Below are 18,830 nucleotides of genomic sequence, written 5' to 3'. Positions count from 1 at the left end.
AGAACAAACCTTATCAGAAAATCTAAAGGTCTTACAATATTTCTACTAATAAAAGTATTCCAATCAGATATTTCTACAGATATCAATTTCCAGTCAAAAGGTTACACATTTAGCTATATCCCTTTTCTATCACCATATCCCGCCTTATTTCTATTCACACAGCCTATATTCCAGGTTAGTACATATGACTATATTATCAAATTATATTCAAACTAGTGCAACAGAATTATATTATCCGATCATATTTTAATATGCTCATATCTTCTCGTTGCAAGTACTTTTTCTAACTGTAGGTACATACTAGCGATTACCAGAAAACCTGGATTATCCGTTTTCCACATGGTGACCAGCCGTCCAGCCAACTTGTGCAACATGGTGCCAGCAATAGGCATTACTTCATTTTACATCACGGAAAGTAGTGGCAAGGATCCATCATGCAACAAAATTCCCACAATTCTTCCACACCATACCCCACCGCAAACCCTAGGACCTTTCCTCCTTCACTATGGTAGCCAACTCTCCAGGGGTCTTCAGGAATTAAAAATGGTCTCCAGAACGTGAGCGACTTCTTCGAAGCAAATTTGTAGGAAAATTTCAAAAATCTAATTGTGCTTTCTCAAAAAAAGATATGTTTGAGCACCTTGGTTTACCAATTAGAAAAATATAGGGATTTGGAAAATGACTGATAGTCAAGTCACGACCTATGTCATTGCCAAATGTCCCCCGAACAAGGTGGTGTAGAAATCCATGTATTTTCCAATTGACACTGGGCACCATCACAAGGATCTATGGGTTGGGTGGCCCATGTAAAGTATGGGTGAGTTGGAACTGTTAGCATCAGGAGTGGTGGGATCCTCTAGGTAGGTGGCCAACCAGAATTGGCAATCCTAGAGTTTACCCAGATCTCATCTGGTGATGGAGAGGGTGGAGAAATGTCTGTGAGAATGAAGGGATAGAAAAAGAACATGGACACAAATTTAGCCTAAACTCACTGCTGCACCTCCCTGCCCCCAGGCCTACCTCCAGGGAGGAAAGAATGGAAAGATCCAGAAAATCAGGTGTGTTTTAAAACCAACAGCCGAGCACTTCCTAGGACAGGTTCAGCTAAAATTACCTCAGAATAATTTTTACTCATAACAACAGTAAAATGTTTTCATAAGTGTATATTTTCCTCATGTACGCACAGACAATCTTTTTTGCCGGCCTATTTCATACAACAGAGTGAAAGGGATCAAAGATCACAAATGATTTGTATGATAAATGCAATAGGTCTTTAATACGAGCAAATCCTCCTGGGAGACAGCGTAGCTCGAGATAATGAAATCAGGAGGGTTCCTTGTATGAATGTAATATATTGTAAATTTTATAATACATATTGCAAAATGAAAACAAAAACACATTAATAAAGAAAGGGAAAACCGACTTTCTGCCAGAATTGATTAAAATTTGTGGTGCGTTATTGGCTTTGGGGGAGGAGGTCTTCAGGGGAATCAATAATTCATCTGATTTGGTAAAAGACCCCAGTCTTATAGCAAAGTGAATAAGTCATTGCCTTTACACTGTAGTGGTCATGAGCTAGAATCTCCAAACACATACATCTGTGGAATTTTATTACTCTTCAGCCAGTTTGCTCGGCAAAGCCCATTTCTCCCTTTATTTGCACAGTGGAAACTTTCCTCTTTTCCCTGATACAGGCCATTCTGACAAGATATTCCCCACACAGTGAAATTTCTGAAAAACTATTGCAAGTTCACCTGAGATTGTGCCTTGTTGCCCTTTGAACATAACGTCAATAGAATTAGCTGGAGGTGACTATCAAGAGATTTGATGCCTTCATATGGTTGGTCTTGGTGGCAGCACACTCACATTGTCAAATTTTAGTCAAAGCTTTCCTTTATTCAGGTGCATACTTAAGCAGCTTTAATTCTGAAATGACAATTAGGTCTTCCCTTGTGTTTTAATCTGTAAACATTGGATTTCTGTACAATAGGCTGTTCCCCTTCAGAATGGAAGGAAATATTGAATTGGGAACAGATAGATACACAGCAATTATGGTTGATAACTATATTCTCCGTCTAATATTCAACATTACTAGACTAGGTAGATTAACATGAACTATTTCTACTGCTTATGGATTTTAGAACTGGGGGGCATTGCCTAAGAATTAAGGCCAGACTGTTCAGGAGAGATGTTAAGAAACATTTCTACACACAAAGAGTGGTAGACATTTGGAACCCTCTTCCTCAGATGGCAGTTGATGATAGACTAGTTGTTAATTTTAAATCTGAGGTAATTAAAGTTTTGTTCAGCAAAGATATGTAGAGGTATAGCCATAGTCGAGTTTGTGGAGTGAAACCACAGATTAGCATGAATGATTAGATTATTGAATGGTGGAACAGGCTCGAGGAGGGGAGGGAGGGAAGGAGGCAAAATGTGAATAACTGGAGGACGGTTAGCCTAATGTCTATTGTTGGAGAAAATATTGGAATCAATCACGAAGGGAATAATTGCAGAACATTTGGAAAGCATAATCTAATCAAGGAAAGTCAGCATGGCTTCATGAAAGGGAAATCGTGTCTGACTAATTTATTAGTTGCTTGAATAAATCGTAACCAGAGTGGATAGAGAGGAACAAGTAAATATATAGTATTTGGACCTCCAGAGGCTTTCGACAAAGATCCTCACAGAAGGTTAAGTCTAAGATAAGACCCTATGGTGTTGAAGGTAGTATATTGATATGGATAGAGAATTGGCCCATGGATGGAAGCAGTGAGTGAGGATTACGGGTACTTTTTCAGGTTGGTGACCTGTGACTAATGGGGCCAGTGCTGGGACCACAACTGTTTACACTCTATATTAATGACTTGGTGGAAGAAAATGAATGAAATGTAGCCAAATTTGCAAATAAACACTAAAATAGGAGAAAAGGCAGCTCATGAGAAAGATGCAAAAAGTCCACAGAGAAATATTGAAAGGTTAAGTGGACAAAAGTTGGCAAATGGAGTATAATGGGGGAAATTGTAACATTGTCATTTTGGACAACTGCACAGAAGCTGGTATCCCATCACCAAGTCACACTTTATTTTCTTGTTCACAGGACACTGTGGCCTGTGGCCAGCCTGCTCAGGGTCAGTCCACTGAACTGAGGAGATTTTAATCTTCAAGGTATACCGGTCAGCCAGGGCTTCCAATGATTGGCCCACGTTAATGACCCCAGCCAACAACCTCACAGTCAATAAGGTCATCCTGGTTCCAATCACTACGCGAATGGAGAGCAAAACAACTGAATATTACTTAAATGGAGAAAAGCTGCAATGCAAACAGCCTTGAGGGTACTTCTGCATGAAACATAGAAAGCTAGCACACAGTTACAGCAGGTAATCAGGAAGGTTAATGGAATATTGGCCCTTAGATCAAAGGAGTTGGAGTATAAGAGTAAGGAAGTCTTACTGCAACTGTACATGGTGCTGGGGAGACCATGTCTGGAGTACAGTGAGCAGTTTTGTTCCCCTTATTTAAGGAAAGAAATAATTTCATTGGAGGCAGATCAGAGAAGGTTCCCTAGGATGATCCTTTGTATGGAGGGATTATCACTGGGGCAATGGCTATATAGTTTAGAACTCTACTCACTGGGTTTAGAAGATTGAGAGGTGATCTCGTTGAAACATGTTGGATTGTTAATGGGCAATTGCTGACAGGGTAATTGCAGAGAGGATGTTTCTCTTTTTGGAAGAGTCTCGAATCAGGGGGCATTGCCTCAGAATAAAAGGGTGCCAATTTAGGAGTCCCAGTAGCCACTATTGCCATCTGGGAATGGGTAGACCTGTCAGCTATGATTCCAACACAGATAAAATGTGCGGTGCCAGGTACGTTTTTGGAAAATGGGTTCACCAACCAGTGTGAGAATTTTCAGACCCTCTCAATCTCTTACCTGCGTAAAAGCCCCTCAAAAAATCCAATGCCTTCAACGTTTCTCTATAACATTCACCAACACAATACTCAGTGTAGTACATTCATGGACAGCCCTCCTAACGTTGAGCTTCACAAACGTGTGAATATATGTTGAGATTTTGAAAATAATTCCCTCCCATTCTGTGACCCGTTGCAATTGATGGATGGAATAGCAAGGACTGTAGATTACACCTGAATTCCTGGTACTCATTCCTGACTTTGCACTGGGTGCTATGAGGACAAACTGGGTGCTATGTCCCCCAATACTTCATTAATGAGTAAACACTAATAAACAGACAATACGTCAATTATGTTAAATTGTCAATTTATTGCAAAACTCCAATGAACCTTAGGGACACTTGGAGCACAATGGTAGTGTCCCTATCTCTGTGACAGAGGTCTGGGTTCAAATCCCACCTTCCTCAAAAATGTATCCTAATAGTTTGATTGAAAATATTTCTCTCCGATACACTCTATATATTTTTTCATTGCTCATGTGCCAAGAATCATAGATGGATTCAAGAGGAAAACTACTGTTTAAAATAGCAGCAATAATTTGTTCAATTCCAATAACCAGACTTCAGGAGTGATGCCAAAACATTGAAGAAGGGCAGTGAAGAATTAATTCAATAGTACCGGGAATTATGTCAAGACACTGGAGAAACTGGGATTGTCCTTCTCAGAATGGACATATAATTGAGATGATGAAAATGTTGGGGATATTCTTAGATGTCATGGAAGGAAATAGCTTCCATTGGCAGGAGGAATCAGTAACCAAACATCATGTTCTTAAGGTCATTTCCAATAGACGCAGGGGTGAGAAATAATTTTTCACACAGCAGACCGTTGTGATCTGGAATGTAACATCTGTAGTTATGATGGGAGCAGATGGGATAGTAACTTCAAGAGTACAAGCAATCGAAGGGAAAAAGGTGCAGTGCTAAGGGGAAATGGCAAGAGTGGAACTAAAGTTATCACTCCTTCAAAGACACAGTATTGCATATATCCATGGCTTTACATGTGACGCACAGCTCTCATTGAGAGAATTTGACACATCTGTCCTGATGTGTTTAGATGGTGTTTAATCGGCAAAGGCTGGCAGCTGGGATCCTGTTGCCTTCATCCCGATTGAATCCCTGGTGATGGCTTACAAATGGCTTTAATGCCATAGAACATAGAACATAGAACCTTACAGAGCAGTACAGGCCCTTGGGCCCGCAATGTTGCGCCGACCTGCGAAATTACTCTGATGCCCATCTAACCTACACAATTCCATTATTATCCTTATGTAGGTCCAATGCCCATTTAAATGCCCTTAACATCAGTGAGTCGACTACTGTTGCAAGCAGGCCATTCCATGACCCTACTACTCTCTGAGTGAAGAAACCACCCCAATATTTGTCATAAATCTATCACCCCTCAATTTAAAGTTCTGTCCCCTCATGTTAGCCTTCACTATCCAAGGAAAAAGACTCTCACTGTCCACCCTATCTAACCCTCTGTTTATCATATGTCTCGATTAGTCACCTCTCAACCTTCTTCTCTCCAATGAAAACAGCCTCAGTTCCCTCAGCGTTTCTTGTAAGACCTTCCCTCCATACCAGGCAACATCTTAGTAAATCTCCTCTGAACCCTTTCCAAAGCTTCCACATCCTTCCTATAATGCGGTGACCAGAACTGCACGCAATACTCCAGGTGCGGCCTTACCAGTGTCTCGTACAGCTGAAGAATGGCCTAGTGGCTCCGAAACTCAATCCCCCTACCAATAGCCGCCAACACACCAAATGCCTTCTTAACAACCCCATCAATCTGGGTGGCAACCTTCAGGGATTTATGCACCTAGATACTGTGATCTCCCTGCTCATCTCGGTGCCAAGAATTTTACCATTAGCCCAGCACTCTGCATTCCTGTTACTTCTTCTGAAGTGAACTATCTTACCCTTTTCTGCATGAAACTCCATTTGCCATTCTCAGCCCAGCTCCACATCTTATCTATGTCCCTCTATAACCCACAACATCCTTTGGCACTATCCACAGCTGCCTACCTCAGTGTCATCTGCAAAGTTACTTACCCATCCTTCTACACCCACTTCCAGATCATTTATAAAAATGCCCTGCCATGATTTTAGGCCCCTACATGGGTAATTATTATCTAGTCATAGAGTCATACAGCATGGAAACAGACCCTTCCATCCAACTCGTCCGCACTACCCAGATATTCTGAATTGATCTCGTCCCATTTGCCAACACTTGACCCATATCCCATCCTATTCATATTCTTATCCGGATGCCTTTTAAATGTTGTAATTGTACTAGCCTCCACTACCTCCTCTGAAAGCTCGTTCCATACACGCACCACCCACTGTGTGAAAAAGTTGCCCTTCAAGTCCTTTTTAAATCCTTTCCCTTCTCATTTTTATCGTATTCCCTCTCATTTTGGATTCCCCCACCATAGGTTAAAAAACCTTAGCTATACAGCCTATCAATGCTCCTCATGATTCTATAAATCTTTATAAAGACATCCCACCACTGCTCCATGGAGAAAAGCCCCATCCTATTCAACCTCAAACCTTCCAGTCCGCGCACGTGTGTGTGAGTGTGTCTGTGTGTGTCTGTATGTGTGTGGCTGTGTGTGCATGTCTGTGTTTGTGTGTGGCTGTGTGTGTGTGCGTATGCGTATGTGTGCGCCATGTGTGTGTGGCTGTGAGTGCGTCTGTGCATGTGTGTGTGTGCGTGTTTGTATGTGTATGAAAGTATGTGTGGCTGTGTGTTTTGTGTATGTGCATGTATGTGTGGCTGTGTGTTTGTGTGTGCATGTGTGTGGCTGTATGTGCATGTGTGTGCGCGTGTATGTGTTTGTGCGCATGTGTGTGTGCATGCGTGTGTGGCTGTGTGTTTGTGCATGTATGTGCGTGTGTCTGTGTGCGTGTGTGTCTGTGTGTGTGGGTACACATGTGTGTGTGCGTGTGTGTGGCTGTGTGTGCGTGTGTGTGTGTGCGCGTGTGTGTGTGCGCGTGTGTGGCTATGTGTGCATGTGTTTGTGTGTGTGTGCATGTATGTGTGGCTGCGTGTTTGTGTGTGTGCATATATGTGTGGCTATGTGTTTGTGTGTGTGTGGCTGTGTGCGTGTGTGTGTGCATGTGTATGTGGCTGTGTGTTTGTGTGTGTGTACGTGTGTGCGTGTGTGTCTGTGTGTGTGGCTGTGTACGTGTACATGTGTGTGCATGTTTGTGGCTGTGTGCATGTGTGTGGCTATGTGTGCGTGTGTGTGTGTGCGTGTGTGTGGCTGTGTGTGGTCTACCTGTTGGGGTGAGGGGTCCAAGATAAGGAGGGCCCACTGTAGCACTGTCCTGCTGATTGGCCTCTTTTATCCCTCAGATCCTGGGCCTCGGTTGAGAGTATTGCAGGAAGTGAGTAACATCTAACCGATTTGAAGCAATAATTCATAGAACAGAATCATATAATTTGTACAATGCAGAAAGAGGCCTTCACACCATCATGTCAGTGCCAACCCTCCAAGAGCATCCCATCCAGACCTACCCCTCACCCATCCTCATATCTCCCATCGCCAATCCATCTAGCCTGCAGATTCCTGATCGTTGCAGGCCAATTTAACATGGCCATCTTTGGACTGTGGGAGGAAACTGGAGCACTGGGAGGAAATTCCATGGGGAGAATGTGCAAACTCCACATAGACAGTTGACTGAGGATGGAATCAAACCCGATTTCAGGCCCTGTGAGACAGCAGTATGAACCACCAATCCATCAGGCTACCAATCAAACGATGCTCCATCCTGTGCCTGAGTAACAGTGCATGTGAAACACAGTGCATCTCAAAACACAGCTCTGTGGAGCACTCTCGAACAGCAGAGATCCTGTCACCTCCATTAAATACCACCCATATCTGGTGACCGATACAGCTCAAGATAGGCATATTAAATTGGAGAAGACTGAATCCAGTCCAAACTGATTGGACACAGTTCTCAAACGTCAGAGAATGTCAGAGTGTACTTTGGTCTCTGTGAAAGGTAGGACTATGAATGACCCATGTAGCTCGATATTCTGATGGCATTGCTTAGCTCACAATTCAATCCGACATATTTATGTGTAACAAGTCTCCACTTCATGACCAGAATACCAAAGAGATTAAATCTCCTGCATTATCTTAGAGACTCAGCTAGCTTGAGAAGGGCACTTATTTCAGCTCATGCATATGAAAATGTAGTAGACACCAACTCTATTGACCTGTTCTGTTAATAGTGTTCCTTGACATGTTTCTCTTTCTCTGTCCAATCGCACATTTTCTTCAATATCAAACTCACACAGACTCCATTAAGGAGGGAATTCAAAAGTAGGAATAAATGGATAAACTCTGCACATTTCTTCCATCTGCATGCTGTAACCTTTTCAAGTTGCCTTATCAGAAAATAATGTCAACGGCACAGCTCAGATTTGGCGAAATGTAAAAAAGAACAGGACAAATGCCAGTGATGTTACTTTTATTACATCTTTCCCCATCTAAAAGGCCTGTGCAGGATTTGCCTCATCACTTCCCCAAACCTTAAAGGTCAGCAAATAACTTCTGTGGTATGACTGAAAGGCCTTGTAATTAATATTATATTCTGCAGTGGGATTGATCTCAATGAAGTACATCCTGACTGTTAATCTTTTAGCTGAAACTAATTCCTTGACTCTGTCCTAATTCTTACCCACACATTCCTTCGATGGTGAAATAACTGCACAGAGGTCGGTATCCTGTCACCAAGTCACCCTCTATTTAGATGTGGAGAGTCCTTGACACTGATCCAGCTCCCTCAGAGCCACCTCTCAGAGTGAACAGGATATTTGGCTCTCCTGATTATATCTGTCAGCCAGGGCTCCCTGCTTGGACCAGGTTAACTGCCCCAATCAGAGAACTCATATTCTATGGGATCCAACTGATTGACCTCGTTACAATCACTACAGATAGCATCGTCTGCAAACACAGTTATTTTGAAATGTGCACTGATAAGATCCACCTTTGCCACATCACGATTGTTTTGACCTTTCTGACTTGTCACACAATTTGGTTGCCGTTGAGGGTTGAATAGAAACTTACTGCTGTTAAACATGGGGAAATCAGTAGCCATTGCCTTCAATCCTATCACAAGCTCTGCTCCTTTGTCATAGGATTCATCCATCCTCCTTTCCATCACCAAGAACCCCAATCCCACCTCCATTTCATCACTCAAACCCTGAGCTCATCAGCTGCCAACACCTCAGCCATGTTTATCGTATCTCTACATTTAATAATTCACAGTTCCTTTGACTGGCTTCCTGTTTTCTATCTGATGTAAACTTGATATCATTCAAAACTCTGGATCCTAACTCACACAAAGTCCTATTATCCCTCACCCTTGTACTCACGTTATTGGCATTTACTCCCAGTGGGCAAAGACTCAATTATGGAATTGCAGTCTTGTTTTCCAATGCCTCAATCCTCTCTGTCTTTTTCTTACATGCTTCAGCTCTGACAAAGCACTGAGCACCCCCATGTCTCTGCACATCTCCAGCTCTCATCCCTCCGTCATCGAAAATGCATCTTCTGTTGTCTACTTGCATAATGTTAAATCTGAATCCTGTCTCACTTACAAATGTCTTGAAGTTTAATTCAAACTTATATTTTACAAAGAGGACAAAGACAGCAAAATTGACTGTGGATATAAATCCAGTGCCTATCTAAAGAGAGAGACCATGGAATATCACAAGGTGCCAAGAAAGCTTCAAAACAATGGACTTAAAAGGGGGAAATGTGCTATAACCTAAACAGTAATCCGCTGAGAGTCATCTCAGAGAGTGAAAATGCTCGGAGTAAAGGTAGCATCCTGGGTGAGAGACATGCTTTACGTCTCCCTGCACAAAGACAGAGATCAAAAGCCAGTTCAACCCTGGTCTGTGTGTGCCAGTAGAAGAACGTGTGCCAGTGAACTAAAGTGCTTGTGTATGCCAGTGAGATAAGGTGTACATGTGTTTGACTGAATTGAATTGAATTGAATTTATTGTCACGTGTACCAAGGTACAGTGAAAAGCTTTGTCTTGTGAGCAATACAGGCAGATCACAGAGTTAAATAGCAAATAAAGTAAATAATAGGTAAACAGCGGCAAAAGCAAAAACACAGGTACAGGCGAATGCTCAGAGTTTGTGAGTCCATTCAGTATTCTAACAACAGTAGGGTAGAAACTGTTTCAAAACCGGCTGGTGCATGTGTTCAGCTTCTGTACCTTCTCCCCGATGGTAGAGGTTGTAGAAAAACATTGCCAGGGTGGGATGGATCTTTAAGAATACTAGTGACCTTTCCTTGACAGGCCCACTGTCAAGGAAAGGCCGCCAGCATTCTCAAAGATCCATCCCATTCTGGCAATGATTTTCTACAACCTCTATGTGCTGTGAAGGTTACTGTTGAAGAACCACCAATTAATCACCATGGTATTGCTGGTAAAGACCATTCTGACTCTGAGCACTGGAAGTCACCTAGCCAGTTGGGAAAGAGGGAAAACAATTTCAATTAACCTGCAAAACCATGAAACCCAACACCAACTGCTCATCTATTATCATCACACAACTCTCTCTTCCTGAATGAGACAAACCTGCATACCTATTAACATTTGTCATAATTTGTCTAGTGAACTATTAGAATGGTTTAGCATATTTTGCTGTGTGAAAATGAGTCAGGAAATGCGAATTATCATTGTAGCTATTCGATTTAATCATATATTGACTGGTTCAGTAAGAAAGTGCAGCACCCAGTTTGTCCCTTACCCAAGTAACGTCCTACCCAATGATATTGTGGGAGCGTCTTCACTAGATGGACTGCATACAGTTTAAGGATGGCAAGAGATATTCTGTCAAAACAGCCTTTATCAGCCCTCACCGGTAACTCAAGACTGAATTAAAACATTGTTTCAATCACTCTTTATTGTCTAAAAGTGCAGGTACTGAAATTTTGGTGTGGATCTGAGCTGGTGAATGTTTAACACACACTGACTGAACAAGCTGAGATTCTTTCTCAGGCAAAAACAGAGCTGAGGGGGTGAGTTGCTCAAGGTCATGAAAACTAGAAAGCATTTTGACAGGGTAGATGCAGAGAACATGATCAATTTGTAGGCGAGACTAAACCTTGCGTTTGCAAACATGAGGTAGACATTAATAAATCCACCACAGTGTTGAGGAGAAAATCCTTTACTCAGAGAGTGGGTAGGGAGTGGAACTCAATGCCACAAGAAATAATTGAGGCAAAGGGAATAACTACATTTGAGGTGGATTACAGATCACAACACGAGGGAGAACGGAATAGAGAATTTTGCTGGAGAGTGGAAAAAAGTAGAACAACCTTGAGGAGGAGAAGGTAATTCAGCCCCTCAAAGCTGATCCATAAATGGGAAGGAAGAGGTTCCAACATGGAATAGTCTGATGAAGTGGCTGTTTTCACTAGTTCATAATTCCATGTGCTGCTGTCCTGGCCAAGGAGTTTCTGAAGACTGAACCAGTCTCTGGCTTCATTTCAGGGTCACGAGTCTCGCATTCACCTGGTTTAAGACAGAATCGATTGATATTTAAGATTAGCCTCTCAAAGCAGCTACAAAGAAGAATGAACAAACATTCCCTGCACAAAATAGGTTTGAACTGACAGGATTCAATGAGCACAATTCAAATCTCATTTAATATAAACAGTGTTTCAGCATAGTTGCTATTCCAATGCATGGAAGGCAATAAGGTTCTTTAATTAATTCAGAAAGTCCTGAATGCTAAAAAGAAGTGCTCGTTTTGTTGAGGTATCGACATATTGTAGTTCAATGCTACTTAGCACATAGTGGAAAGTCCAAACTCTCTCTGTCATATAATTTTCAATTTGCAAGACAAGTTATGGGCCATGTATATGTGATAACAAATGTGATAAAATGTGTGAATTGCCAGCGTATTTTAAGAGCCAAAATTCCCCAGAGCTATTGATGGGCAAGGCGCTGCAGCAGTTTCTCCAGAGATTGTTGGGGAGGTGACCTTTATCTCAAAGGATGAACTTTCCCATCAACACTGTAATGGAAGCCTTCCTCAACAAAACAATTTCCACCATCGCAGGATCTGATAGTGCCAACAAGCACTGTGTATGTTGGGCTCCAACTATTCTCAATATTCCCCATTTAGGGAGAGAGGAATTCACCCAAATCTCAGCATCCGGGATCAATAAGGAATTTACAGAATGGGAACTGCTCATGGACATATTTCAATGATTTATGTTGGTTTTTCTGCTCCATTTGAACCTCCATCCATTCTATTCTGACCCTATCAACATATCCTCCTTTTCCTTTCTTCCTCAATAACTCTATAATGCTCTGGTTAGACCACAATTAAGGAATAACATTTAGTTCTGATCACCACGCTTTAAGAAGATGTAAAAATAAACATGCAGAGGTGATTTAGCTGAATGAGACCATAAGACCATAAGATGTAGGAGCAGAACTGTTTGGCCCATCAAGTCTACTCTGCTAATCAATCATGGCTGTTAAGCTTCTCAACCCTATTCTCCCGCTTTCTTCCAGTAGTCTTTGAACTCCTTAACAATCAACAACCTATCTAACTCTGTATAAATATACTCAATGATCTGGCCTCCACACCCTTCTGTGGCAATGAATTCCATAAATTCACCACTCTCTGGCTGAAGAAGTTTCTCCTTATCTCCATTTAAAGGGTCTTCCCTTTACTCTAAGGCTGTGCCCTTGGGTCCTAGTCTCTCCTGCCAATGGAAACATCTTCCCAACATCCCCTCTGTCCAGGCCATTCAGTATTCTTAAGTTTCAATTAGATTCCCCCCTCACCCTTCTAAACTCCATTGAGTATAGCCTCAGAGTTCTCCAATGGTCCTCATACATTAACCCTTTCTTTCCAAGATCATTCTCATGAAGCTCCTCTAGACCCACTCCAGGGCTAGTTTGTCCTTCCTGAAATATGGGGCCCAAAATTGCTTACAATACTCCAAGTGTGGTCTGACCAGAGCCTTATAAAGTCTCAGAAGTACGTCCTGCTTTTAAATTCTAGTCCTCTAGAAAGGTGAAAGGATGAAGGTTTTTAGTTACAAAGTTAGGTTTGACTGGAGATATATAATAGTACTCAATGTTTTGGCTGTCTTGCTGTAATTATTTGATTGCTACCTCTGCTCAAGGTGCCTTTGAGTGTAGTCTGTCTCAGCCATTAAACAATTTGGGCAAAATGTTCCCAAATTGGATTAGATTAATTTAGGATATCTGGTAGGCATGGAAAAGTTGGACCAAGTGGTCTATTCTGTACTATTCAACTCTATGACTTAACATCACAGAGGTGATTTAGCTGAATGAGACCATGAGACCATAAGACCATAAGATGTAGGAGCAGAACTGTTTGGCCCATCAGGGATGGTGCTGCTGGAAAGGTTGAATTAGTACAACCAGGTAATAAAAGAAACAGCAAAGCAGAAGTGAACAATAAAAAATCAATCATCTGCAACTTTGTATTACAGGTTGAGTCAAAATGGCTGCACATTTTCCACTCCCAGCTGCTGTAGAAATAAAAGGAAATATGAGGCAGTATTTATTTTGGTTTCCATTCTGGGTGGTAAGACCCTGAAATACCTGCAGAATTAATTAGAAATCAGAGCTAATAAGAGTATCAACAGTGCTACTACCTTTAAAGCAGCCTAGATCTCCCGAAGGATCAGAAAAGCCAGACGGAAGGCTTTGGGAAATACTTTGAATCCTACATTTTGTTACTAATAGCACATGTTCAACATCAGAGCTTAGGAGGAGAGGGTGACCATTAATAATTATGTGACTGCACCAACACATCCAGTGGATCCAATGAGTTTGAACAACTGAAAGCTGATCTCAACAGAGAAAGGATGTTTTGGTATAACAGATGCTATGAGAGCCTGTCTGCTGAGGGAGGAGAAACTTATATTTCGAGAAAACTCTTGGCACATGCAGAAACTCTGAGTTTTCTGAAACATTGGCTACAGTGTATTAATTGGACAACAGACAAGCCTTGCTTTATGTTGAGAGACATTCCAGACCAAACAAGAAAAGCCATTGTAAAAAAGAAAGAAATACTAGCAGAAAAACCAAAGCCAAAGGACAGGACATAAGTAATATGGAGGATATCACACAAAAGAAAGGAAGAATGTCCAGTGTGAGAAAAGCAGTGCTCAAACTGCAAGACACTGAATCCCTTCGTTCTCAAGTGTTTAGCTAGAAGAAGCAAAACAAGTCTATAAAGGTGGCTGTTGGAGGGTTATCAGCTGAGGATTCTGTACACCACCCAACAGGTTGGAGTTGTCAAATCTAAAAATAACGTGGTTTTTAACTGTTAGAATGATAAGGACTGGAGGAGAGCATCCAGCGAATCTGAAGTGTCAAATTAACACTGGCATTCATGTACCATTCGGATTCTCACAGATCTGCATGATCTGTTGCTAATGCGTATGATCATATCTAAGTTCATATTGATGAAGAATGGGAGAAGATGTACTTTCACTGTAGGCAGCCAATCCGGAGGATTTGATTTCACCAGTCGACCGGATTACAGAATGATCATCAGACCTGAAGGCTCACTGTTCCCCAGCAACAGAAACGAATCAGCTACAACATTTACCACACAATAGCACTCACCATGGGAACAACATTCCCTGGAGAAAGAATATCACCCTAGTAACAAGTTTTTACCAGACAAACAGCCAATGATAATGCATTTAGAAAATCAAACATAGAAACTACGAGCAGGAGGAGGCCATTCAGCCCTTCGAACCTGTTCCACTGTTCAATGTGATCATGATGGACCCTCTAGCTCAATTCCATATTCCCACTTTCTCCTCATGCCCCTTGATTCCTTTAAAATGTGAACATTTATCTATCTCTTCCTTGAATATAGGCAGTGACTTGACCCCCACAAACTTCTGGGCTAGAGAATTCCACAGGTTTATTCTCCCCCGAGTCAATAAGCCTTTCCTCTCCTCAGTTCGAAATGGCCTATCCCGTATTCTGAGACTGCATCCCTTGATTCTAGACTTCTCATTCAGGGAAAGGTGTACCTTTAGAAGACCTGTGTAGTTTACAGACTGGGTATGTAATGCATGTGCAAAGGCTGCAGGTATTGGAACAGCTGAGAGCTAACACACAGGTCCACTAATAAATCATCAATTTCCTTGTGACTATGTGTATTGGGTAACATTAGCAATTTTATGTTTTTACAAAAAGGGAGAGATTTGGAGAAATGCAATTGCACTTACAGTACTGTCTGGCTTGCCTTAGTCATGTGACTTCTATGTAAATGCCTTTGTGTGTTGGTCTCCAACAGCCATTAAACAGATATTACTTTTAACCAGGTCACTGCTCTCCTTAGATTGAGGGAGACTGAGGGGAGATTTGTTGGAGTGCTTGAAGGCTACAAGCTTAGATAAGGTCAACAAAGAGAGGCCAGTCCTTCATGTGGTGCAAGGACTAGGGGACTCAGATTTGAGCAAGAGATGATGGGGATTGTAAATGTTGTTTTTTTCCATCATTTTAAATATATTCAGTAGATGAATATATCTCAGCGTGGTCAGTTTTCCCTGATGGTTGTAACCTCTCCATTCTGTAAAAAGCCTGTAAACCTCTTTTTGTACTTTATCTGGTCCCACTATATCCTTTTTGTACCATGGAACTAGAACATGGTGTCCAGATTTCTAATTGTGGTCTGACCAGGGTGCTATATAAAGTTAGCATAATAGGTGAGTGCTACGCTGAGTCAGAATGCTGAAGAGAACGTATTGGTAGGTCATTGGGACTGAAGTCCCAGTGTTACATAACGCTTCTGATGGTCAGGCAGAAAGAAGGACCAGCGAGGGCAAAATTCCTGTGGAACTCTCTCACCTGTGTGACTTAGCCCCACACAAAGCTCCTCCTAGTCCCTTTGGTTCCATTCCCCTTAAAAACATGATTCCTCTGACTCCAATTTCTTACATAACACTTCTCGCCTCCCCGACTCCCATCCACCCAATGTAGGGGTGCTATGTTTTCAAACTCAGTATCTTGTGGATTGCCTTCCCTCTGCTTCACTACCTGATCCCCCTCCCATCCATCAAAGCTTCCCACAAAGTTTGGTGTGCTTCACCCCATCTGTCCCTTTAACGTTGACATCCATGTTCTACATAATTATCCAAGAAGAACATGAGGATGTTCTTTCTGATTCAAGCTGTGCATGATTCCAAGTCAGTGCTATAGAATCACCATTGTCAATGGAGGAAATGGGAGGGGAAAAAAGCTCTTTCTGGAATTCATACAGTTTAGCTCATGAATATGCGGTAGGTTGTGCTTACCTGCACTGTGCCACTGAATTAAACAGATGTTTGGAATCATCTGCACTCAAGTGAGTGCACCCATACAAAACTTAATGGTAGGTTCCCAAGACTAGGAATTGAAGTTACAGCATCAACAGGGTTTCCAAAGATATTTTCTGTTTAGTTTTTCTACGAAACCATCAGTGTGCAAACTTTGTAGCATTTGAAAGTGTCTACAGTTTCAATAGGAGAAGGCTTGTATTTATATAGATCACATCATCACTTCTCTTTGAAATGTCCCAAAGTTCTTAATTGCAAACCATCACATTACCAGATAGAGTGAGATGGTCACCATTTTGCACACACAGGGGTCTTCCTAATTAATTATTCTGTTCAGTAGGTTCATTGTATAATTCTAGCCCCTCTTGGCACACAAAGCAGTGAGACCCCACAGACTGTTTAATTAGGGGGAAACAATTCAACAATACATGACGTTTATTGTCAAAGGTAAGGACTGCTATTTGTTAACTGTCTCTCTCCATTTTGAAAGTGGTTCAGAAAAGTCTCAAAATGACCAGGAAATGGTCATATTGGTTACCTAAGACAGAGATAGAAGAAGTTATCACTTCTGTATTGCTGAAAAAAATGACACAGCTTTGTTGAAGCTTTTCATCTTGCATTAATCAGGACAGCTTGCAAAAAATAGCAGTGTAGAAGGAAAATGACATTTAAACTGTATGAGAGCAGAGTGCTGGTCGGTTGATGAGTGGACTATGATTGGTAGAGTTGCTGCCATGGATAAAAGCAGCAGTTCATGATGACTGACAGTTTACTGTAAAGCTTTATTTAAATCTTAATACAGGTAGGTGGACCCTGAGAGAGAGGCCTGACAATTAAATCAGAGGATGGCTGTCACCTAGGTTGTTGATTTTGAATCAGGCACAGTGCACGTATGTTCCTTCTGTTTGCAAAACAAAGGGCTCAATGTGCTAATATATGTTGCTTCCAGTACACACAAGTGTGCCAAATTGAGCCAGACTGACAATCCTAAATTAGTCATCAGCATAATTCCATGCACACTCAGGATTAATTCACAAATGTTTTCCAGTTGCACAACGACAAAAATTGTTGGACACTGAGGCATGAATTTTGCAAGTGGGCTACTTATCACTTCTTATTTTGAAAAAGAACGAAATCCTGACTATCTTGATATGGTTCTGGATCAGTGGTGCTGGAAGAGCACAGCAATTCAGGCAGCATCCAATGAGCAGCGAAATCGACATTTCGGGCAAAAGGGCTTTTGCCCGAAACGTCGATTTCGCTGCTCGTTGGATGCTGCCTGAATTGCTGTGCTCTTCCAGCACCACTGATCCAGAATCTGGTTTCCAGCATCTGCAGTTATTGTTTTTACCTCCTATCTTGATATGGTCTCCATTGCTGCAGAAAGTTTCACAAGAATCATCAAAGCAAACGTAGCTCCTGGCGTAAAGCCTCAGCGATAGGGCTGTGAGTCAGAGAATGTACATCTGACAGAACAGCATCCAGTTTGGTAACCCGTGCTCTAATCCACTGAGGGTCATGTTAGCAGTGGAGTGTGGTGATCTGATAACCTCTACAAAGGCCCTTGGGGAATCACTAATCAATCTTTTTATGTTGCTTATTAAGTATGTGTTTTCTGGGTAGCAGGCAATGGCCTATCCTGCAAGAACTCATCACTTGATCCCTTTATAAAGCACACCCAGGAAGGCTGTGGAAGGGGTCATACCTGCCAATTGTCTGCCCCCCTCTGTGGTTATATTTGTGCCTGGGTGTCCTTGGAGAGGGAGCACATGGTGTCTATCAATGCTCTTGATATCTTTAGAGATAGGTGGGCACTGCAGGGAAGACAGTGCTTTATTTCCCAGGTTCAACTTTCGCTTGCTCCAGAGACGTGAAAGAACATGCCTGAACCAGTTTATTTATTTAAAAATGCAGACTCAGTATTCTGTTTCTGTAACGTAGTGGTTATCACATTTGCTTTACAAGCAAACTGGCCCTCGTTTGAAACCAGGCAGAAGCATTTATGTGAATTGCTGGTGTCACAGTGCAGAAGTGATTCATGATTTACTCTCTCTGTTCAATGTTAACATAAGGCAGTCTCTGAAAGACCTCACACCATTGCTGTCCACCTTGTCTCCAACTGTGTTAACTAAAAGCATAAAGCAGACCCAAAGATAGGTCTGCAGGACTGTCTGTCCTGGCTGAGACTAGTCCACATACGCCACGAATGGTGGTGCCATTTTGGTGTTCACCAATAAATGATGTTCATTTCCAGTCAGGCTTCCTGAACTATTACAGGAAGAGATACCTTTCAGGATAGTGTTCATCGCTACAAAACCAGCGAGAAATTGCCCCTTGAGACATCAAAAGGCTTTGATGTCACAAATGAGTAGAAAATGTTGGAGACCAAAATTGGAGACTGTATTGTAAAAAAACGGTAAGAGTCTCTAATATACCCAAGAGGAAATTGAGGAGAATTGTCTTCAGCTATTTGGTGTTACAATGTGGAACTCATTAACT

Source organism: Chiloscyllium plagiosum, unplaced genomic scaffold (assembly GCF_037043375.1).
Source record: "Chiloscyllium plagiosum isolate Xiang-an unplaced genomic scaffold, Cpla_swu_hap1 HiC_scaffold_23, whole genome shotgun sequence".
Taxonomy (NCBI): Eukaryota; Metazoa; Chordata; class Chondrichthyes; order Orectolobiformes; family Hemiscylliidae; genus Chiloscyllium; species Chiloscyllium plagiosum.
This window is presented reverse-complemented; position numbering follows the sequence as displayed.